Consider the following 25,635-nt stretch of genomic DNA (forward strand, 5'->3'; position numbering starts at 1 on the left):
CCTATGCTCCCCTTACAGATACTTCTTTTTTTTTCGAGATACTATCTTAGTTGATTTTGATTAACCGTCTTCAATGCTTTATACTCAGTTCCACATTGGGAGCAACCTTTGATAATTTGAAGGTAGAATTCAATTGTTTAAAGGAAACTATTAATAAGCCCTTGGTAGAGTTACGTGTATCAAGAAACACAGGACTTGGGCACAAGATATGGCTTACTTTTTTTTTAAGCAGTTTTTTGGAGAGGGCAGGGCAGAGGAAAGTAGTGGGTACTTTAAGGAAACATTAGGGACCATAGGGAAATCTAGTCACTCTTTCAAGGCAACTAACAAATGATCATCTCTCATTTGGGACGTTGGAGGGACAGCCTCTACAGGTCGTGCAATTTGCATGACAAACGTTGCATGCAAATGTGGGTTACTAATAACTTTGTACAGCAAGGCAGATGGCAGGTAGCATAAGAGCACATGCAGACAGTGTTAATTCTGGAGTCCCAGAAGCTGTGAGGTGCTCACCCATCACATGGCCATCACAACCAGGTAGGAATGACTGCAGAGAGCAGCGAAGCTGGGCATGCCAGCATTTACACATGGGACACTTCCTGGGCAACCAAGTGTCACTGGGCACAGACCCGCTGTTCTCTTTGCGCATGTCATGTTCACAGTTCCATCCACAGAAAGAGGGAGGGCAGGCGAAAAGGACCCCAGCTTGCAGGTTCCCCCATTCAGACAGCAGGTTCTGTTTCGCTCCTTACTGTCCGGGATTCCCGTGGATGGTACAAACGGGGAAGGCTGATGACAAATTGCAGGCTCCTCCCGGGACTGAAGACTGTCATCTCTGAAGCCAGGTCTCCCTGTGACAGATGGGCAAGTTCATGGCAGCCCAATCCAGCAACTAATCCCAGTTCAAATGCTCTGGAAAAGGCCATGATCAAAATCACACTGGAAGCGAGGCGCTCCATCTTACTTCAGTCCATGGCTCACAGGTCAGTCCTAATGCTTTGGCTATAAACTTCAGGGAGGTTCTCCTTCCTCAGCCATACCTGACTTTCAATTTTTTTAATTGAAATAATTATAGATTCACATGCAAGTGTAAGAAATAACAGAGATCCCTGTGCACCATTCCCAGTTTACCCTAATGATAACATTATGCTAAATTATAGTATATTGACAGTCACTAAGATATTGCCAGTAATAAAACTCACCAATTAAAAGAATCCCAACTTTCAGCTTCAGATGTGTTGAGGAATTATCTCTCTGGTGACACAAATCTGATCCTGGTATTTTTTCACAAGAAATTTTCATTAATCATTCCTTTGGGTAATCAAACAGAAACCTATGTTAACCATTTGTTAATAGAACAAACCCAAAGGGAAGGATTACCATCTGTTCAAGACGATGTAAGGAGAATTTATAAGCAGAAACGTGTGCCTACCGGTCCAGCCCCTCAGTCTTCACTGTCGCCTTCCACGTGGAAAACCCATGTGAACATTGCATTGAATCTGTAGATGGTGTCCCCACCCTGCCACCCTCTATTTTGTGGTAGAAGACAGCATGTCCTAAAATGCCTTAGCCAGAAACAAACAGAATAAAGAAGAAAAAAAAGGAAACAAAGTAGAAACTATGAAGTAGAAGAAGGTAACATTGTCAGCAGTGTGTGAAAGTGTGAGGGTGAGTGTGCAGGCAGGTCAGGCAGAAGCAAGGAGGACTGGCCTGGCCCACGGACGGTCTGAGCTTGTGCAGTGGGCATTGGTGTCCCCATTAGTTTGTGGCAGGGATGACATTCCACTAGGGTCATATTCAGAAAGAGCAAAGGGGCAGCTGTGCTGCAGCCAGGTTGAAGGTGCCTGAGAAATGTCAGGTGCAGCATTATCATGGTACCTGGTCCTCTCCCCATCTGAGGAAGACAGAAGTCGGCTTGTGCATAGAATTTCCTGGATGGATGAAAGTAAGTATTTCCCAGCTGGGCTTTAATTCCTGATTGCAGACTTATCCCTAGCCCCAGCCCAAGCCTTCTACTTGGAAGGGGACATGTAAGCGGAGAACTATTTGTATTATAGTCTTTTTGAGTGTTTTACTTTAAAATACTTTCTGTCAGTGTTTTTTGTATTAAAGTGCATACTTCTAGAGGGAGAGATCATGTTTGGCTTCTCTCATAAACCACACAACAAATTACCAAATACACATACTCACACACACACACATACACCACACACACACTACAATGCAAGGGTTTCTATCCTGGTTCTACAGCTTTGTCATTAATCAAGTCAGGATAAGTTACTTAACTTCTCTACTTCCTTATTTGTAAAAATGAATATACTGTTACATGCCTCATAAGAACCATTTTAACATTATCTGGGATGTAACTTGATTGATTACAATTGGATCTAAACAGCGGGTCAAATGTATATGCTTCTCTGTAGAGAAATAAATGTATAAAAGCACAAACCAGGAAGCACAGTCATTATTACCTCAACTCTCCAAACAGGAAATGCTTCTTAAATTGCTCATGAGCCAGAAATACAGTGGAGTTAAGAGAGTAGGGGATTTCTCATTGGTGCTTATGTGAGAGATTGGGAGAAGAAAAAGACCACAGCTGGATATATGGTATGGTAGAAGGAAAACAGAGAGGTAAGGATAGGAAAGAAAGAGAAGAAAGAAAGAAAGAAAGAAAGAAAGAAAGAAAGAAAGAGAGAGAAAGAGAAAGAAAAAGAGAGAAACTTCCTTCAGAAAATGTGTTCAGCTTTTGGGATACTTTTCACAATTTTTCTCCCTTTCACAGTTGGTAAGTCTGTTGGGAGTGGTGGGGGGAAGGGTGAAAGTATTGGGGTGAAGTAGAGGAAACCATGATGAGAAAAATACTTTAGATTGTTTTCCACCAGAATTTTGGTGTCTTTTAAAATGCTCAGTTTTTTTCCTTCTCTTTCTAGTTTCTGTGGCTAACAATTTTGGCTAACAATCCCTTGCATGGGGGCCTAATGTTCTACATATCTATCAAGATTCCAGGTGAGGCTGCTGCTTGTCTGTAGATCACACTGAGTAGCAAGGCTTTAAAGAAGTCTTGTTTTTTGAAAAAAAACACGTGATAATTCTTATACTGCATCTTTGTGCCATTTGTAAAAAAAACACAAACAACCCACCCCCCAAAAAATCCACCCCAAAAGGAGTCTAAGAACAAACTCACACATAAATGTATATCTCCTTATAAGTGGGTATGTGCTATTTAAGCCACGTTAGGGGCATTTTTTTTTTTTTTAAAGCACTCCAGAGGCATTGTGAGGTAGAAAAGCATGGTGGTTCCTTGTGCTCCCTCTTGCTGTCTGTGGAAGCTTTGGGTTTGAGTCTCTGCTCTGCCCTTCGGAGGTAGATTCCTCATCTGTACAACGGGGATAGCCATTTCCCCCTGATAGTTTGTGAGTACTCAGTCTGGAAGTGCCTCTCACATAATGGATGCGCAATAAAAGTTAGTTTTCTAACCTCTATCTTATCTTTTGAAGAATCTATTCATAAATTACCATTTTTACATTCAAGATAATTTTAATTTCTTATCTTTTTATCAATTCTTAGTGCATTCTGATGATGCATTTTAATTGTTAGGTTGTGTTACTGTACATAATTAAAACTAATAACCATTTATTTAAAAAGTGTTTTAAAAGTGCTTTTGCACTAATCTAGACTGATATTCTTTCCAGTTATTTTGGATTACCAAGGAAGTTTTGATAGAAGAATACTGGGCTTTAGGTCAGAATTTCTGACTTTGAGACTTAAAGCTGTCACTTATTAAGATTACCAAGATGCTTGGAAGTATGCTTTGTCTTTTACCCATCTTTGTATAATTCATGGCACCTATCACAATCCTTCAAATATACTAATGATGATATTTATTGAGCACTTATTACATGCTAGATGCTCTTCTAAGTACTCTACATGCATTAGTTCATTTAGTCATAATAATTCTAAGAGGAATATTATTCCTATTTAAGAGAAATGAAACTGAGGCACAGAGGAGCTAAGTGATATGTTTCACTATATCTTAGCTGCAATATTTTTTCCCCCACATTTTAACATCTCCAAAATGGGATGTGTATCTGTCAGAGCCCTGGCAGTAACCACACAGCACACTGAGTAACTTGAGGAGAGTTTTATAAAAGTATGCGTGCTTTAAAAAGATGTGCTTTCCCTAACCAATAAGAGATAATGAAGGATTGATAAATCACAAAAACATGTTCAAGGTTACACAGTTAGGGAATAGTTGTGGCAGAATTTGGACCCAGAAAATCTGACTCCAGAGCCCATGCCCTTAACCAACATGCAGTATAAGTAGATCCTTAATAAATATTCACAGATAAAACTTTGTTGCTTTTTAAATATTAAACTTGAACAATTTCTTTTCTGTCCTCATTCACAGCATCTCCAGAGGTGACCCTTCTTCTGGGGAAGAATAAAACTTCCCTGTGCAAAGCACTTGCAGGGAAGCCTGCTGCACAGGTTTTCCCAGCCCCAGAAGGAGATTGCATCACTGAGTATGGCTCTCAGAGTAACAGGAGGTGAGGGTCCAAAGCACATGCCACTGGGTAGGCAACAATGTATCTTATGTGACCTGCTTTGTTTTACATTTGTAAGGGAACAAGAGTCTAACTATAGATGAGTAGGCTTGTAGTAACTGATCTGATTATCAAAAATTCTTCCCAAACTATTTAGTACTCCGTTATCTCCTCAGGAAATTTTAATTGAGTTACATTGAATTTTTTCATTCTATCTTCCACTTAACTTTCTTCCCTCTTTCGTGTTTTCCTTTGCCTTATGTTTTATTATTGAACTGAGGCTGATTTTCTCAAATCAATTTTCCACTTTAATTTTTTATCTGTGTATCAATTCTTAGTGCATTCTGACAATGCATTTTAATTACTAGGTTGTGTTACCACTTTACAATTTTTCTTTTCAATTGTATCTAATCTGGTTTTTAATCTATCTACTGAGATTTAATTACAATAATTGTATTTTTCATTTTTAAAAGTTTTGTTCTTTCATTTTATTTTCTGTTTCCTCTTTTCCTTTTTAATCGTGTTAGCCATATATTATTTTATGGTGGTTTTCACACTATCCTATTATTTCTAGTTATTGTGTTGCCAATTTTCCTGTTGGTTGCTGTAATAGAATTATAGTATTATACAACAGACAGTGACCCTTAAATGGTGAATGGGAGTGGGAAGAATTCAGAGAGTACTTCATGCAAGGGATAAAATTTGAATGCGTCTTGGAGGGTAGATAGGAGTTTAAAAAGTTAATTAGGCTGACAAAGTAAAAAGAGGGCATTTTATTTTTTTACTTAATTTTTATTGAGTATAGTTGGTTTACAATGTTGTATTAGTTTCAGGTGTACAGCAAAGTGAATCAGTTTTACATATACACATATCCACTCTTTTTTTTTTTTTAGATTCTTTTCCCATATAGACCATTACAGAGTATTGAGTAGAGTTCCCTGTGCTCTACAGTAGGTCCTTATTAGTTATCTATTTTATATGTAGTGGTGTGTATATGTTAATCTCAATCTCCCAATTTATCCCTCCCCCTACCCCTTTTCCCCTTGGTAACCATAAGTATGTTTTCTACATCTGTGACTCTATTTCTCTTTTGTAAATAAGTTCACTTGTATCATTTTTTTTAGTTTCCACATATAAGTGATATCATATGATATTTGTCTTTCTCTGTCTGACTTACTTCACTCAGTATGACAATCTCTAGGTCCATCCATGTCACTACAAATGGCATTATTTTGTTCTTTTTTATGGCTGAGTAATATTCCATTGTATATATATCATTGTATATAGATACCACAGCTTTATCCATTCCTTTGTTGATGGACATTTAGGTTGCTTCCGTGTCCTGCCTATTGTAAATAGTGCTGCAATGAACATTGGAGTGCATGTGTCTTTTTGAATTACGGTTTTCTTCAGATATATGCCCAGGAGTGAGATTGCTAGAGCATATGGCAGCTCTATTTTTAGTTTTTTAAGGAACCTCCATACTGTTCTCCATAGTGGCTGCACCAATTTAGATTCCCTTTTCTCCACACCCTCTCCAGCATTTATTTGTAGATCTTTTTGATGATGAACATTCTGTCTGGTGTGAGGTGAAAGCTCACTGCAGTTTTGATTTCCATTTACCTGACAATTAGTGATGTTGATCATCTTTTCATGTGCCTCTTGGCCATCTGTATGTCTTCTTCAGAGAAATGTCTATTTAGGTCTTCCAACAATTTTTTTGATTGGATTGTTTGGTTTTTTGGTATTGAGCTGCATGAGCTGTTTGTGTATTTTGGTGATTAATCTCTTGTCAGTTACTTCATTTGCAAATATTTTCTCCTGTTCTGAGGGTTGTCTTTTCATTTTGTTTATGGTTTCATTTGCTGTGCAAAAGTTTTTAAGTTTAATTAGGTCCCATTTGTTTATTTTTGTTTTTATTTTTATTACTCTAGGAAGTGTATTGAAAAAGATCTTGCTTGCAATTTATGTCAGAGAATATTCTGCCTATTTTTTCCTCTAAGAGTTTTATAGTATCCAGTCTCGCATATAGGTCTTTAATCCATTTTGAGTTTAATCTTTGTGTATGGTGTTAGAGAATGTTCTAATTTCAATCTTTTACATGTAGTTGTCCAGTTTTCCCAGCACCACTTATTGAAGAGATTGTATTTTCTCCATTGTATATTCTGCCTCCTTTGTCATAGATTAGGTGACCATAGGTATGTGGGTTTATCTCTGGACTTTCTATCTTGTTCCATTGATCTGTTTTTGTGCCAGTACCATACTGTTTTGATTACTATAGCTTGGTAGTATAGTCTGAAGTCAGGGAGCCTGATTCCTTCAGTTCCATTTTTCTTTCTCAAGATCACTTGGCTATTTGGAGTCTTTTGTGTTGCCATACAAATTGTAAATTTTTTTTTCTCTAATTTTGTGAAAAATGCTATTGGTAATTTGACAGGGATTGAATTGAATTGAATCTGTAGATTGCATTGGGTAGTATAGTCATTTTGACTATATTGATTCTTCTGATCCAAGAACATGGTATATCTCTCCATCTGCTTGAGGGTATTTTAAATAAAGATGACTACATATACAAAGACTTAGAATCATCACATTACTTGCAATCACTTGAAAGAATTGCAGTGTGGGGAGAGTGGATGATGACTAGGGCAGTGGTATTAAGGAGCTTTAGGAGACAGACAGGTAACACACATAAGTCCAAGTGAGCTAGATGGGAAACTGTGGCAAAATGGAGAGCAATATTCCATGTAAAGCCTACGAGAATGTGCAAGAATAATTTAATACTTCAGGCCCAGCAGATGATTTCTGTTAGAAAATGAGGGCTCAATATTGCCACATCTTAAAGTTTCTCAAAAGAGATTGACATTTATATTTTTATGTAAAATTTCCTCATTTAAAAAATGTTGTATGTGCTCAAAACAAATTTAAGGATATGCAGTTTAGATTTGACCAGTGTTTCCAATCTCTTGACTAGCTATAAGTTTTGAAAAATAAACTGAGGAAGGCCCAGTCCTGAAGAGCCTTCTATGCCACTCTGAGGAATTTATATTTTATTCAATAAGCAATAGGAAGGTAATAGGGGATCTCAAATAAGGGAATGACATGATATAACTTTCATGGACTAGGATTAAAAGAAGTTAGTGGCAAGTGGATCAGTTTGCAGTCTATTTTAATAGTCTAGGACAGAGATAATAAGGGCTAGATTTGGACATAAATAATGATAATATAAAATATTTGAAAGGTATTTTGGTTGTAAGATCAATAGGATTTTTATATCAATTAAATATGGGAATTAAGCAGGAGTTATATGATTGGGTATTTTATGTCAGTAAATGTAGATGATGATGCCATTGATTACATAAAGAATGCAGAGAAGGAAGTGAAGATGATTTGCTCAGATTCAACATGTTTTACAAATGAGTTGGAGACACAGCTTCAAAATATAGGAAGTTAAAGTGGGATTCAGATTTGGGAGTCACCTTCCTACAAGCAATGGATAAGCCACTGGGAATGAATCAAATTTTTTTAGGGAAGGATGTTGAGTTGGATACAGAAGCAAGCACAAGATGGAATCTGGGGGACACCACATTTTTAGGAGTGAGCCAAAGAAGAAAATCTAATAAAAGAGGCAGAACACAGTCCATGGGGAAAGAAAATCAATGGAAATCAATAGAAGAGTTTGAGGGAGGAAGAAGCAAAAACTTCAAGTTCCTTCAAGATGTCACGTGGAATAAGAATTTTAAAAGTCCTTTGAATTAACCAATGGATCACTGTTGACTGTCATATAAGCAATTTCGGAGGGTGGTGGAAAGAGTAGAGGCACCATGTAGGAATGGGGAGGGCTAGCTCTTCAGGCAGCTTTTGATTATTTTTTAAAAAAGTTATTGTGAATCATATCAGGAAATATCCCAAAATACCTTACTGAGTTTCTTTTGTATAATATCATAATATTCATTTTCTAAGAATAAAACTCTTTAAATAATTTTCAATAGTACATTGGCCAAGATTTTTTTGATCAGAATGCTAACATTCGATGTCTTATTTACAGACTCCTTTCCAAGGAACTTTTGTGGAACGTTTAGGCAAAATTTCACTTGAAATTCTTAAATTTTTTAGAGAAAAGCAAAACAGCTGACTTTCTCCAGATTCCTTTGTTACTTAAGCAAAAAGCATTATTAATATCAATAATACACTGTAGATCAACCTGACTTGTCAGTAAGGAATATACTTTTAAGGCACTATTTGTGCTTTTATTTAAAGGTGTTGAGCCTCCAGGTTATTCAACCCCTTGGACTCTCTTTCCTTCTGGGCATTCTGACTGTTGTGGAATCCACTGCTTTCTGGAAGTTTACGGTATGCAAGTTATCTACAAATTAATTAAAATGGACTGTACATTCAAAGTACATTTATTTAAATGGGAAATTCATAGGCAGCAAAATTTATGATCCTGCTATGCTACCTCTATAGTCCTAGTATTCAATACTTACAGCAGATTGGTAAAAACAACTACTACTACAAAGCAGTAGCAATGGCAGCAACAAACAGCAAACAGCAATAGCTGTCATTATTTGAATGTTTACTACTCTGCCAGGCACTATACCATATGCCTCACATATCACTTTACTTTTTTCTTATTAACAAGAATGGAACTAAATATTGGGAGTGACTGATCATTTCTGTGAAAAGCTTTTATGTCTTATATGCATGTATTGTTGGATATGTCAAGGTATAGCAATGATCTTTGTGGGGGAAAACAACATATTGTGAAACAAACAAATGAAACCCCGCCAGGTTTCCCTTTAAAAGTGTTAATAGCTTTTTATTCACAATTGCTTTGCCAACTAGAATTGTTAAATGAAGAATAACAAGTACTAAATCAAGTTATGCTTTTCTTTTTTCCTACATTTTCTGGCTGCCTAACATTTTGGGCACACAAATGGATAAAAGACTATTCTTTGAGCTTTCAAGTTTGTTTTAGCTTAGCTCTATTGGTCCAAGGAACCCTCGCAGGAGGACTTCAAGATTGTTTCTATTTTCGTAATAATACTAATATGTTATTTGCTTTTTGCACTTACATTCTCTTGCATGAGCGCACATTAGTTTTCTAGATGCTACATGGCATGTGTTGATATTATTGCTTTGATGGCTTATGGAGTGAGTACTTGTGTATTTGTGAGTGTGTGTGTTTCTAAATTTTTCAAAGGCAAATTCTTTGGGATCCTCAACAATTTTTAAGGGTATAAAGAAATCCTGAGATCCAAAAGCCTGAGACTTGCTGTTTTAGCCAATTGAAAATATATATTAGGATCACTTATGATTGAATTAATTTTAAGTTTGGCAAACATAACTTTTAGAAAATTATATAAAACTATAAAATATTATCAAATGTGAAAAAATAATGAAAATTCATAAGCTGTATCATTTGGTTTACCTGAATTGATTATAAATTACTGAGTTCCTGGCTGTGGGTCTCTTTTTTTTTTTATTAGAGTTATAACAAGCTTCTGGTGGTTAAGACTCAGACTCATTCCTTAGCTGCAGAGCTTCCTCTCTGTTTTTGTCGTGTTTTATAAATAAACGTTTATATTTTTATTGACCGCTTTCTTTAAAATTAACACAAGCATAACTTTGGTTTTTGTAAACTATTAACAAACACACCCTCCAACCTTAATAACCTGCCATTTGGACAAACACCGTGTGGTTAAGACAAAGAATCAGCCTGTGGTATTTTGTTAGTGCTGTCATAGCAGATGAGTACACCATGGGACTTGGTCTAACCTGCCATAAGTATGGGTTATGTTTGATGTAAATACTTTCCACTTTTAGCCTAAATAAGCTTTTGAAGCATTTCACTTATCCCACTTATTATTCTTATCCTCCCAAATCAAATTATCGTATCTCTCTCTGTTTTTTTTTTCCAAGTCTCCTGTTGTTTTACAAGATACTTTTCTAAGTCAATTCTGCCAAATATGTTATAAATCTACTGTGGAAATATTTATCAGTGATCCCTAGGGTATATAATTTTCTCTTTAGTTTTTTTTTACAAGAATGACATTTTTATGTTGATGAGATGAAACACGATTATAGGACATTCAGGCAATAAAGAAAAATGTAATTGCTTCAAATTCCACCACTCAAAACAATCACTGTTAACATTGCTGAACACTTTTCTATAAATATACGTAAAAAAGAAGGAGAGACAAATTATTTTATAAAAATTATTTCATATAAGCATGTTACTTTAAATAAAAATTATTACATTTATTGTTACTTTATTTTAAGCTAGTGAAAGAGACAGAAGTGATTACTGAATGTGAGATAAAAATGTCTCTACCACCCACAAAAGCGAACATTAATGTGACTATGGCCTTTGAGTGATAATGCTGCATTATTACTGGCTCACTGACTGTAACAAATGTACCACTCTGGTGGGGAAGTTGATGATGAGGGAAGCTATACTTATGTGGGAGTAGAGGACAAACAGGAACTCTTTCTACTTAATCTTTCTGTGAATCTAAAATTGCTCTAAAAAATTAAGTTTACATATAAAAAAGTAAGCTCCTTTTCAGAAGCAGTATTTTCTGGTGTTCCATAATGATGTATATGGCAGTCAATAAACTAAAAAACCAAAACAAAAGCACAACATGCCAAGTAGAGAAGGCAAATCTGTTTAAGAGTCTATTCCAATGAGTTTAGATTATTGCCCCCTACATATTGAAAGAAAAAAAGTCTTTACCAGATGAGACACTAATTTCTAAAGGAGTTCTCTAAGTTACAAAAAGATTGTGAACAATATTAAGAGGCTGATGTAACTGTACATTTTAAATGCTGTATTTTCACTGTCACTGTGCCTGTTGACTCCCTGCCATGAAAGATAAAGACGAACTTTACATTTCTTCAAACCACCTTTCCTCCCACTTTCTTATTTGTTGGTTATATACTATCTTTACATTTTGAAGTTTTAAAATATTTGTGTTCTTTATACATAATTCTCTCAAGTGTTTAGTTTCAACTATATATTTAATGGATTTATTGTTCATCACAAATCATGATTTAAAATTTTTATTTATATATTTTTTTGGTGGCACATCACTATCTAGTGCTTTTGTTGTATGTTTTACGACTAGAGAGGTATGAGAGGAAAGAGGAAAGATGAAAAGAATGAGAGCTTATATCTGTTTTTAAATTCTCTCCTGTTCTCTTTGGTTCTGATCTACAGGTAAGACAAAATAAAACCCATTGTAGCTCACTGTAGTCCAGAACATGTCCATCTCTCAGTCATGCCACTCACTGAATGTGTGGTAGGATCTGTTATCTGAGAGTGTAATCATGGAGTTATTAGCAGAGCTAATTTTCATTCTGAGACAAAAAGACAAAAAAAAAAAAAACCCTCTCAGGAACAAAATAAAGTAAAACAAAGTAACAAAATCTTATGTATAGTCACAACTGTTTAGAGACTACTGATTAAATAGTATATTGCTAAAATGTTAGAACATTTATAAAAACTGTAGCATTCAACATAACCAACAACATTCCCTGTGGTTCAGATGAGAAGCAAGCAAAGAACAGTTTCTTCTGAACCACAATGTTTATGATGACCACAACTGACCACACTGTGAAAACCTAATACTTGGTTTGTGTGTATATGGTATATTTGCATTCATGTGTTTAATGCTATTAGATAAAATGTTTGTAATAGTGGTGGAAATGTCTGTGATAAGAAACCACCTGAACAGGAAATTCATGTGAGTAACTATTTTAGTGTTAAATATGAACTTTAGAAAGGCAGGTAGAAGAAAAAGATGAGAAAGGCTGCCCAGAGAATTGGAGGAGAAGTGCAGTGAGGCAAGCTGGCTCTGGAGGGTGATGGAATACCTGGAGCCCCAGATATGTCCAAGCAGAAGCAGCTTAAGCCATGTTGATGAAAGACTGTAATGTCTCCAAAAGTGACCTTGAAAGTGAACAGATTTTGGCACATAGGAAATAGGTTAACTCCAATGCAAATAAAAATGTCTAACTTTTGAGAACAAAGTCACTATGTAGGATATAACACATTGATATAACATATGCAGGATATAATTATTATAAACATATACACAATTTGACAGAATTGAAAGGAGAAATAGGCAATTCTACAATAATAGCTGGAGTCTTCAATAACCCACTTTCAATAATGAATACAACAACTAGACAGATAGTTAATAAGGAAATAGAAGACTTGAACAATACTATAAACCAACTAGACCTAACAGAAATACAGAACACTCCACCCCCAAAGAGCAGAATACACAGTTTTCATTGAGTTTATATGGGACATTCCCCAGGATAGACTATATGTTAGGTCACAAAGCAAGTCTCAATAAATTTAAAATGATTGAAATCATACAAAGTAACTTCTCTGACCACCATCACTGAATGAAACTAGAGAATTCACAAATATGTGGAAATTAAACATCATTTTAAACATCATTTTTTTAAAACGAATAATGGGACAGAAAAGAAATCACAAGGGAAATTATAAAATACATTGAGATGAATAAAAATAAAAACATAATATACCAAAACTTATGGAAAGTGAAAGCAGTGCTCAGAGGCAAATTTAGATCTGTAAAGCCCTATGTCTAAAAAGAAGAAAATCTCAAACCAATAACCTAACTGTACACCTTAAGGAACAAGACAAGAAGAGCAAAGTAAACCCAAAGCTAGCCAAAGAAGCAAATTATAAAGATTAGAGAGGAGATATACAATAAAGAATAGGAAACAATAGAGTCAATAAAACCAAAGGTAGTTTTTTAAAAAGATCAATAAAATTAGCCACTTGACTGAAAAAATAAGAGAGAGAGAAAACTCAAGTTACTACAGTCAAAAATGAAAGGGACATTATTACTAACCTTACAGAAATAAAACATATTATTATTTATAGAATACTATGAACAACAGTATACCCAACAAATCGGATAACCTTCATGAAATTGATAAATCCTTAGAAACATGCATATTACCAAAACTAACTCAAGAAGAAATAGAAAATCTGAGCAGATCTGTAACAAGTAAAATGATTGAATCAGTAATATAAAACCTCTCAACAAAGAAGAACCCAGGGCCAAATGGCCTCATTGGTGATTTCTAATAACATTTAAAGGAGCATTAATGCCAATCTTTCTTATTTTTTTCAATAAATAGAAAAGAAGGAAACATCAGTTCATTCTATGAGGTCAGCATTACCCTGATATCAAAGCCAGACAAAGATATAACAAATAAAGAAAACTACAGACCAATATTCTTTATCAATATAGATGCAAAAATCCCCATCAAAATACTATCAAACTGAATCCAGTAGCATCTTAAAAGAATGATACACCATGTTCAAGTGGGATTTATCCTAGGAATGCAAGGTTAGTTCAATATATGAAAATCAATCAATGTAATTTATCACTTGAGTAGACTGAAGGAACAAAAACTCACATGATCATCTGAATTGATACAGAAAAAGCATGTGACAAAATACAACACTCTTTCATGATAAGAACACTCAACAACCTAGGAATGGAAGGAAATTTCCTTAACATAATAAAGGGAATTTATACCCTTCCCCCACCCCCCAAGCTAACCTCATACTTAGTGAGGAAAACTGGAAGCTTTCTCTGTAAGATCAGGAATAAGACAAGAATGCCCAGTTTTGCTACTTCTATTTTTTGGAACTTCAACATTGTATCAGAAGTTCTAGCCAGGGCAATTAAACTAGTAAAACAAATGAAAGGTGTCCACATTGGAGAGGAAGACATAAAACTATCTCTGTTTACATATGACATAATCTTCTTATATGCAGAAAATCCTAAACATAACCCTCCCCCCCAGTACAGTCAGGGCTAATAAACAAATTCAGCATAGTCGCACAATACAAAATCAACATGCAAAAATGAACTGTACCTCTATGTATTAGCAATTAACAATCTTAAAAGAAAACTAAGAAAATAATTTTATTTACAATAGCATAAAAAGAATATAATATTGAGGAATAAACTTAATCAAGGAGTTGCAAGATTTATACACTAAAAAATGTAAAACTGCTCAAAGAAATTAAAGAAGATCTAAATAAATGGGAAGATATTCTGTATTCATGGATAAGAGACTTAATATTGTTAAAGTGACAATACTCCTCAAAGACATCTACATATTTAACACAATCTCTATCAAAATTCCAGTCCCTCTTCTTCTTCTTCTTTTTTTTTTTTTCAGAAATGTAAAAGCCTCAGATTCATATGTAATTGCAAGGGACCCCAAATAACCAAAACAAAATTGAGAGAAAGGAATAAAGTTAGAGAATTGACATTCCCAATTTTAAGACTTCCCACAAGTCTACAGTAATCAAAACAGTTTGGAAATGGCCAAAGAATAAACATGCAGACCATTGGAAAAGAGTTGAGAGTCCAGAAATAAAACCATACTCTTACAGCCCATTGATATTCAACAACAGTGCAAAGACCATTCACTGTACATAAGAAAAGTCTCTCTAACAAGTGGTTCTGGGATAACTGGATCACCACATGCAAAAAAATAAACTTGGATCCCTATTTCATATCATATTAAAAAATTAACACTAAGCAGACTTAAAAAACCTAGGTATGAGCACTAAAACTATAAAACTCTTAGAAGAAAACATCTTCAATACCTTTAGATTTGGCAATAATTTTTAGATATGACAACAAGAGCACAACCATCTGAAGAAAAGAGAGAGAAATCAGACTTTATCAAAATTAAAAACTTTGCACACAAAGTTTTATGTCAAAATACACTATCAAAAGAGTGAAAAAGTATGCATAGAATGTGAAAAAATATTTGCAAATCATATATCTGAGAAGGTTTAAGTATTCAGAATATATAAAAAATTTGTACTACTCAAAACCAAACAACCCAATTTAAAAATGGGTAAAATACTTGAATAGGCATTTTCCCGAGGTAGATACACAAGTAGGCACAAGTGCATGATAAGATGGTCAATGTCACTAGGAAAGTGCAAATCAAAACCACAGTGAGGTGTTACTTAACACCCACTAGGATGCTGCTGGTGCTGCTACTACAACAACAACAACAACTACTACTACTACTACTACTACTACTACTACTACTGAAATGGAAAACAGGAATAGGCAAGGTTGTAGAGGAACTGGAACACATATATTGTTAGTAGAAATGTATAATGGTGCAGTCACTGTTAACAGCAATTTAGTGAGTCTTCAATAAGTTCAACATAAAGGGAGATCAAGATGGCAGAATAGGAGGATGCTGAGCTCACCTCTCCCATGAACACATCAGAAATACAATTACATGTGGAACAATTCTTACTGAAAACAACATGGAAACCAGTAGAAAGGCTTTTCTACAACCAACACTGTAAAGATCCACACGAAGTTGGTTAGGAAGGAAGAAGAAGCCATCAGGTCAGGACCCAACCCTTAGCAGGGAAACAGAAGAGGAGGGGGAGTATCATGGGCTCAGGAATCCTCCTAGGGGAGCAAGGAGTTTGAGGTACCCCAGCACAAGGGTCCAATATCAGGAAGATGAATCCTCCTAGTTGGTTTGAAAACCAGTGAGACTTACTAGAGAGCTGAAAGAAACTCTTGAAAAGCATTGCACATGCTTGCTTACTCCTGGGCACGGCATGGAAGAAGCAGATTGAAAACTGTCTGGGGCTCTGGCCAGCTTGCCAGGGCAGCCCCAATATACACCCCAGCCACATTGGGTGCATGCTCTAGCCCCTCTTGCTCTGGCACTGCTTTCCATTAGGATTAAGGCTGCCTTTACCAAGGAGAGCATGTACACTTAGAGGAAACAGAAACAGCTCATACCCAACCCTGCCTCAGACAAGGGTGGAGGCACCCTTTACCAGCACACTTGTTCCTGCCCACAGTTAGAGGGAGCTAAACTAGTTCCAGGGTAGAGACTGACATTGCCAGCAGGAGCAAAACCAGCTCAGTAGTGAGACACCAAACTCTCTGGTCTGACCCAGCCTCTAACCAAGATGTACACAGTGGGGAAAAAGTGACCCAGCACAGACTGAAGCCTCAAGCCCTCAGACCCCTTCCATTACCCTAACCAAGGCAGAGACTGTCATCACACACATGGGTAGAAACCCAAATCTCTCAGGGCTTCTGCTCCAAACCCTTGGGCCCTGCCCCTGATAGGGTGGTGACTGCCATCGGGCACAGGAGAAGCCCCAGCTTACATCTGGCTCTGGATCTACCCTTCCCCCTCCAGTCCTACCTCCCACCAGGGTGGTGGCTGCCAGCATGCCTTGGGGAGGGTGGCTGCAGCACACCCTGCCAGCACATGACCCATGCTTACTTCAGATCCAGCTGTCTCACAAAAGCCACCGGGCACATGCAGACTGCATAGCAATGCTCCCACCCAAGGACATCCCTTTAAGACCAGGATAGGTAACTGTTTCACCTAATTTCATAGAGACAGAGAAAGTTAAACAAAATAAGAAGACAGATGACTATGTTTCAAACTAAAAGAACAGGGAAAAAACCCTGAAAAAAACCCTAATGAAACAGATAAATAATTTACCAGGTAAAAATGTTGAAATAATAGTAATAAAAATGCTAACTGAACTTGGGAAAAAATTGATGGACACAGTGAGAATTTTAACAAAGAACTAGAAAGTATAAAAAAGAACCAGTCAGAGCAGAAGAATGCAATAACTGAAATAAAAAATACACTAAAAGGAATTAATAGCAGACTAGGTGATAGAGAAGAATGCATAAGTAATTTGGAAGATAGAAAAATGAAAAATCACCCAATAAGAGCAGCAAATAGAAAAACAAATTTAAAAAATAAGGATAGTTTAAGAGACCTCTGAGACAACATCAATCACACTAACATTTGCTTTATAGGGTTCTCAAAAGAAGAAGAGAGAGGAAAGGGTTGAGAATGGTGAAATTATGGCTGAAAACTTCCTGAATCTGAAGAAATTCCCAAATGAAATGAACCAAAGGAGACCCACAACAAGATATATCACATTAAAAAAATTCTTTTTCATTATGGTTTATTACAGGATATTGAATATAGTTGAATATAGTTCCCTGTTATTGTTTATTCATTCTATATGTAATAGTTTGCATCTGCTATTGGAGCCCAAACTCCCAATCCATCCCTCTTCCACCCCCACCCCACTTGGCAACCACATGTCTGTTCTCTATATCTGTGAATCTGTTTCTGTTTCATAGATATGTTCATTTGTGTCATAATTTAGATTCCACATATAAGTGATATCATATGGTATTTGTCTTTCTCTTTCTGATTGCTTCACTTAGTATGATAATCTCTAGGTCCATCCATGTTGCTGCAAATGCATTATTTCATTCTTTTTTATGGCTGAGTAGTATTCTACTGTATATATATACCACATCTTCTTTATCCACTCATCTATCGATGGACATTTAGGTTGTTTTCATGTCTTGGCTACTGAAAATAGTGTGCTATGAACATAAAATTTTATCTGGATAAATTATATTATAATCCCACTTGTTTATTTTTGCTTTTATTTCTATTGCCTTGGAAACTGACCTAAGAAAACATTGGTCTGATTTAAGACATATCATATTAAAGTGGCAAAGTTAAAGACAGAATTTTAAAGGCAGCAAGAGACAAACAAGTAGTCATATACAAGGGAGTCCCCATAAAGCTATCAGATGATTTTTCTGCAGAAACTTTGCAAGCCAGAGGGAGTAACATGATATATTTAAATTGCTGAAAGGGAAATGCCTACAACCTTGGATACTCTACCTGGCAGAGTTATCATTCAGAATTGAAAGAGAAATAAAGAGCTTCTCAGAAGCAAAACCTAAAAGAGTTCATCTAAACTGATCTTACAAAAAATGTTAAAGGGTATTCTTTAAGCAGAAAAGAAAAGGCTACAACAAGAACTAAGAATTTATAGAAAAGGAAAATTGCTGCTAATAAAGGCAAATATATAATGAAGGCTATATATCAACCACTTAAGTAAGCGAGTATGAAGGTTAAAAGATAAAAATTGTAAAATCAAATATAATTACAATAAATAGGGGATAGATAAAAAGATGTAAAATATTACATCAAATACACAAAACATGAGGAAGAATGAAATTTTGTCATTTGAAGCAACAGGGATGGACTTGGAGGGTGTTACGCTAAGTGAAATAAGTCAGATAGAGAAAGACAAATACTGTATGATATCACTTATATGTGGAATCTAAAAAATACAACCAACTAGCGAATATAACAAAAAAAGAAGCAGACTCACAGATTTACAGAACAAACTAGTGATTGCCAGTGGGGTGGGGGAAAGGGAAGGAAAAAATAGGGGTGAGGGATTAAGAGATACAACTATTACATACAAAATAAGCTATGGAGATATATTGTACAACACAGGGAGTATAGCTAGTGTTTTGTAATAACTATCAATGGAGTATAACTTATGGAAGTTGTGAATCACTATATTGTACACCTGTAACATATAATATTGTACATCAACTATATTTCAATTTTAAAAAAGACAGAGATTGAAAGTTAGGGGGTGGAAAAAGCTTTTTCATGCATTGGAAATGACAAGAAAGCAGGGGTAGCAACACTCATCTCAGACAAAGTAGACTTTAAAACAAAGTCTATAAAAAAGACAAAACTGGCATTATATAATGATAAGGGGTTCAATACAAGAAGAAGATATAACATTTGTTAACATACATGCACCTCATATAGGAACACCTGAATACGTAAAGCAAATAATAACAGATGTAAAGGGAGAAACTGACAATATGAAAATAATAGTAGGGGACTTTAACACCACAATTACATCAATGGATAGGTCTTCTAGATAGAAAATCGATAAGGAAACAATGGTCTTTAATGACACATTAGACCAGTTGGACTTAATAGATAACTATAGGACATTTCATCCAAACCAGCAGAATACACATTCTTTTCACATGCACAAGGAACATTCTCCAGGATAGATCATATACTAGGCCACAAAACAACTCTCAATAAATTTAAGAAGACAGGAGTTATATCTAGCATTTTTTCCAACCACAACAGTATGAAAGTAGAAATCAATTACAGGAAGAAAATGGGGAAAAAACACAAATATGTGGGGGCTAAACAACATGCTACTAAAAAAACCAATGGGTCAATAAAGAAATCAAAGAGGAAATCAGAAAATACTTCAAGACAAATGGAAAAAAAGAAAACAACTTTCCAAAATCTATGGGATGCAGCAAAAGCATTTCTAAGAGGGACGTTTATAGTGATACAGGCCTATCTCAAGAAACAGAAAAATCTCAAATAAACAACCTATCCTATCTAATTGCTTTAAAGAATTAGAACAAGAAGAGGAAACAAAGCCCAAAGTCAGCAGAAGGATGGAATAATCATAAAGATCAGAGAGGAAATAAACAAAATAGAGACAAGAAAGAAATGAAGGAAGGAAGGAGGAGAAAGAAAGAAAACAATAGAAATGGTCAATGAAACCAAGAGCTGCTTTTTAAAAGATTAAAAAAAAAAAAGATAAACAAAATTGATAACCTTTGACCAGGCTCATTGAGAAAAAAAAGAGAGAGGACCCAAATTAAAAGAAAAAAAAGAAATAAAAGAGGACAAATTACAATCGACATCACAGAGAAATACAAAAAATCATAAGAGAGTACTATGAACATTTATATGCTAACAAATTGGACAAACTAGAAGAAATGAACAAATTCCTAGAAACAAACAATCTTCCAAGACCAAATCAGGGAGAAATAGATAACCTGAACAGACAGATCACTAGTAGTGAAATTGAATCAGTAATCAAAAACCTCCCAGCAAACAAAAGTTCACAACTGGATGGTTTCATAGGGAAATTCTACCAAGCATACAAATAAGAGTTATACCTATCCTTCTCAAACTATTCCAAAAACTTGAAGAGGAGGGAATACTCCCAATTAATTCTAAGAGGTCACAATTACCCAGATACCAAAACCAGACAAAGACACTACAAAAAAGGAAAATTACAGGCAAATATCTCTAATGAATATAGATGCAAAAATCTTCAATAATCTTCAGCAAACTGAATTCAACAATATATCAAAAGAATCATACACCATGAACAAGTGGGTTTTATTCTAGGAATGCAAAGATGGTTCAATATCTGCAAATCAATCTATGTGAAAACCACATTAACAAAATGAGTGATAAAAAGCACATGATCATCTCAATAGATGCAGAAAAAGCATTTAACAAAATTCAAAATCTGATCATGATACAAACGATCATCAAAGAAAGTATGGAGGGAACATAGCTCAACATAATAAAGACTATTTGTGATAAACTCATAGCTAACATTGTGCTCAATGGTGAAAAGCTGAAAGCTTTTCCTCTAAAATCAGGAACAAGACAGGGATGTCCACTCTCACTATTTATATTTAACATAGTATTGTAAGTCATAACCACAGTAACCAGACAAGAAAAAGAAATAAAAGCATCCAAATTGAAGGGAAGAAGTAAAACTGTCACTATTTGCCAATGACATGATACTATCAACCCTAAAGTCTCTACCCCAAAACTATCAGAACCAATAAATGAATTCAGTAAAATTGCAGGATACAAGATTTATATACAGAGATTGGTTGCTTTCTAACACTAATAATGAACTATAAGAAAGAGAAAGTTTTAAAAAATCATTTTTAAAATCACATCAAAAAGAATAAAATACCTATGAATCAACTTAACCTAGGAGGTGAAAGACCTCTGAAAACTATAACATGTTGATGAATGAAATTGAAGATGATACAAAGAAATGGAAGGATATCCCATGTTCATGGATTGGAAGAATTCATATTGTTAAAATGTCCATACTACTCAAAGCAATCTAGGGATTTAAAACAATCCCTGTCAAAATACCCAGGACATTTTTCACAGAACTAGAACAAAGAATCCTAAAATTTATATGGAGGCACAAAAGGCCCAGAATTGCCAAAGCAATCCTGAGGGAAAAGAACAAAGCTGGAAGTATCATGCTTCCTGACTTTAGACTATACTACAAAACTACAGTAATCAAAACAGTATGATACTGGCACTAGAACAGATATGTAGATCAATGGAACAGAATAGAGAGTTCAGAAATAAACCCAAGCACTGTGGTCAATTAACCTGTGACAAAGGAGGAAAGAATATACAACAGGGAAAAGATAGTCACTACGATAAGTTGTGCTGAGAAAACTGGACACCTAAACATAAAAGAGTAAAATTAGAACATTCTCTCATACCATATACAAAAATAAACTCAAAATAGATTAAAGACCTAAAGGTAAGACTGAAACCTTAAAATTCCTAGAAGAAAACATAGGCAGAACATTCTTTGACGTAAGTCCTAAAAGTATTTTTTCAGATCTGGTAGGGAAACAAAGTGAAAATAAACAAATGGGACCTAATTAAACTTAAACTATTTTGCACAGCAAAGTAAACCACTGACAAAATGAAAAGAACCTACTGAATGGGATAAAATATTTTCAAATGACATATTTAATAAAGGATTAAATAAATGTATAAACAGCTCACACAACTCATATAAAAAAAAACCAAATAACCCAATTAAAAAATGGGCTGAACACATGAACAGACAAGTTTGCAAAGAAGACATTCAGATGGCCAACAGGCACATGAAAAGTTGCCCATCATCTCTAGTCATCAGGGAAGTGCAAATCAAAGCCACAGTGAGATATCACCTCACACCTGTCAGAAAAGCTATCATCAAAAAGACAATAAATGAACTCAGTGACAAGAACAAGGAAGCAGATACAGAGAATGGACTGGAGAACTCGAGGTATGGGAGGGGGTGGGGGGTGAAGGGGAAACTGAGAAGAAGCGAGAGAGTAGCACAGACATATATATACTACCAACTGTAAAATAGTCAGTGGGAAGTTGTTGTATAACAAAGGGAGTCCAACTCGAGGATGGAAGATGCCTTAGAGGACTGGGGCAGGGAGGGTGGGGGGGACTTGAGGGGGGGGTGTCAAGGAAGGGAGGGAATATGGGGATATGTGTATAAAAACAGTTGATTGAACCTGGTGTACCCCCCAAAAAAAAATAAAAATTAAAAAAAAAAAGACAATAAAAAACAAATGTTTGAGGTTGTGGAGAAAAGGGAACCCTTATACATTGTTGGTGGGAATGTTAATTGGTGCAGTCAATATGGAAAACACTGTTGAGTTTCCTCAAAAAACTAAAAATAGAACAATCATATGATCCCACAGTTCCACACCTGGGTATATACTAGAAGAAAATAGAAACACTAATTTGAAAAAGATATATGTATTTTGCTCAGTGAATAAGTCAGACAGAGAAAGACAAATACTGTATGTTTTCATTTATATGTGGAATATAAAAAATAAAACAAATTAATAAGTATAAGAAACCAGAAACACATATAGAGAACAAATTAGTGGTTACCACAGTGGAGAGGGATGTAAAATTATTCAAATTAGCCAACACAAGGGAAACCAGGAGACCTAGTGAACCCCACTCCACTTGCTGTACATAAGCTGCCCTACAGTTCCAGCTTGCTGTTAGCCATTCCCTGGGTACAAATTCTGTGTGGTCCTGTTTGGCAACCTTCCCTTATTGGGAGTCATAAATAACGAAGAATTCTGCCTTTCATCTATCTGAGTGTTATTGTGTTGTGTCCTGCCATCAAAAAAAATTTCAATCTTATAAAATATTTGTCACTGTGAGCAGGATAGCATGGTCATGACTGCTGACTGACATAGCTTCTTGGGGGTCTGCTCTTGGCTTATTAATTCATTCCAAACCATGAAGAGAGCAGCTTGGGAAGTGAGTGAGTTGTGCTTTAACCCTCTTGCTTGCTGTTGTGTTTGCTGGTGGTTTCTCTCCTTACCCCAATTTCTTAGCTGTTGGAATATTAAACATGAGCAGTTCTAATTTGCTAAATGCCATGGGCTAGATATCAACCCAAGTGGGAGACACCTTAGGGCAACAGAAGTGATTGCCACTTGCAGCACACTTCCCAGGGTCCAGTCTTCTGGTGTGTTTTCAGTTTGCTATAGATGGAATATTTGTGTCCCCCACCAAGTTCATGTGTTGAAACCTAGTCCTTCAATGTGATTGTATTTGGAGGTGGGGGCCTTTGGGAGGTGACTAGGTCATGAGGATGGAGCCTTCATGAATGGGATTAGTGCCCTTAGAAAAGAGGTCCCAGAGAACTAGCTCATCCCCTTCACCATGAGAGGACACAATAAAAAGATTCTGTCTATGAACCAGAAAGCTGGTCCTCACCAGACACCAAATCTGCCAGTGCCTTGATTTTGAAGTTCTCAGTCTCCAGAACTGTGAGAAAAAAATTTCTGTTGTTTAAAAGTCACCCAGTCCATGGTATTTCTTTTTTTTTATAGCAGCCTAAACAAAGACAGTATGCATAAACATTCTGACACAATAAGTAATAAATTAAAATTAAATTAAGTCTTTGGCATCTACAAATTGGCTTGACAAAATGGGACCTTATATAAGGGGTCTCAGTTAAAATAGTTAATGTGGCTCAATGTAAGTTAAAACAGTCCTTCAATGATTGAAACATTATATAAAACTAATTAATAAATAGGTGATTTTCTCCACAGCTTCTCCATTTGACAGCTCAGTTTTACCTGGAGAGAATGAATGGTGACTCACAGTAGATTACTGTAACCTTAATGCTATGGTACCATCTGTTAAAGGCCCCACACCAGATAGCCAATATTATTAAAATTAGTAACTCTATCTAATATGTTCTATTCAGTGCCTATTTCAACAGCCTCTCAGCAGCAGTTTGCCTTTATCTCTGAAGGGACACACTATATCTTTACTAGACTACCGGTGCAGTACCTTAGCAGTTGTGGCTGTCACACACAGTCTTTGCAGGCAAGATTTTATCTGCATTTGAGGTAGGAGATAGATGGGCCCCAGACTGAACAGCTGGAGTTTGTCTCCTGTGGATAGCAGGAGGGAGGAGAAGCTAAGCCCTGCCCAGATAAGAGATAAAAGACCACATATTCCTCATTCTTCCTGACTACACATGTGCAGAAAGGCTCCTTGAAGGTAAAAAAGGGAGGGAGCACTACCCCATAGTAGGTAATGTCAACCTACCCATAGCCCTCTTCGCTAGAATCCATCTTGGCTAAGAGATGTGCATGCACACATGGGAGGACCCTGAGAAAAACCAAATATGGACTCAGAACCAGCCAAAGCAAGATGACTGGCCAAAGGAAAACCAGAATAAATGCCCCTTAAAAGTGATTAAAACTACCACGAGGACAAGACTCTCTCTCTCTGAACCCATCCTTGTGTCTATCCACATGTACCCTTTCTCCTCCTACTTGTTTTGCTACTTGCTGTCTCTATGTGGAAATTCATTTCTACACAGCTGATTGGCCACAGCTTTGTCACTGGCCACTGGTCCCTGATGGTCTAGTGGCTAGGATTCAGTGCTTCCTCTGCCACAGCCCGACTTCAATCCCAAGATCACGTCCACTTTTCTCTAGGAACACAAGTATGGCAATACACGAATGACATCTCCTCCAAGGAGTTTTGTTTGACATACTCATTAAGGATGTTTAAGTTTAACATCTTCTAATCCTTTTTGAGTTCTGGAGACAACATATTCTTCATTTATCAATTTTACTTAATCTCCCTGATGTTTCTACTTACAAATGAGCTCACCTTAAATGGCACCCCAAGAAAAGGCTCTGAATATATTCAAGTTAAAATCAACAGGCATTCCCATTAGTGATTTCAGAGACTCCTTCACTGTGCAGGCTTTAGCAATCTCCCCTCATACCTCTAAAGTCTCTGGACTATGTATGAGAGTCATAAGTTGCCCATGAGCTTCTGGTGCAAAAAACTGCCTCTCTCTGTTTGCTCAGCCCATAATCCTGATATACTCCTTGCTCTCTGCCAAGACATAGCTCCCTACACTGTCCCTACACTCTCATGTCTAAGGGGAAATCTATATGGGCCATTCTAAAAATTAATGGAGATTACTGCCTTCCCCAGGAGGTAACTGCCTCATATACGTTCACCCCTAGAA

The 25,635-nt window shown here is 36.1% G+C and overlaps 1 protein-coding gene and 1 pseudogene across 2 annotated transcripts in view; one reads left to right on the top strand and one right to left on the bottom strand.

The window, feature by feature from the left end:
• Positions 1–418: 418 nt before the first annotated feature.
• LOC130829714 (teratocarcinoma-derived growth factor 1-like) lies at positions 419–974 on the bottom strand (annotated as a pseudogene).
• Positions 975–2,538: 1,564 nt separating this feature from the next.
• The window catches only part of LOC130830637 (cell surface glycoprotein CD200 receptor 1-like), a 61,143-nt gene continuing 38,046 nt past the window's right edge, over positions 2,539–25,635 (top strand). The window contains exons 1-3 of one of the 2 annotated variants that reach the window (XM_057698000.1): positions 2,539–2,785; positions 4,409–4,547; positions 8,805–8,897. The gene's annotated coding sequence lies outside the window, so the exon portion shown is untranslated. The remainder of the gene's footprint in view (positions 2,786–4,408; positions 4,548–8,804; positions 8,898–25,635) is intronic. The other variant, XM_057697999.1, reaches the window with a different exon arrangement.

This window comes from Hippopotamus amphibius, chromosome 10, assembly GCF_030028045.1.
Source record: "Hippopotamus amphibius kiboko isolate mHipAmp2 chromosome 10, mHipAmp2.hap2, whole genome shotgun sequence".
NCBI lineage: Eukaryota > Metazoa > Chordata > Mammalia > Artiodactyla > Hippopotamidae > Hippopotamus > Hippopotamus amphibius.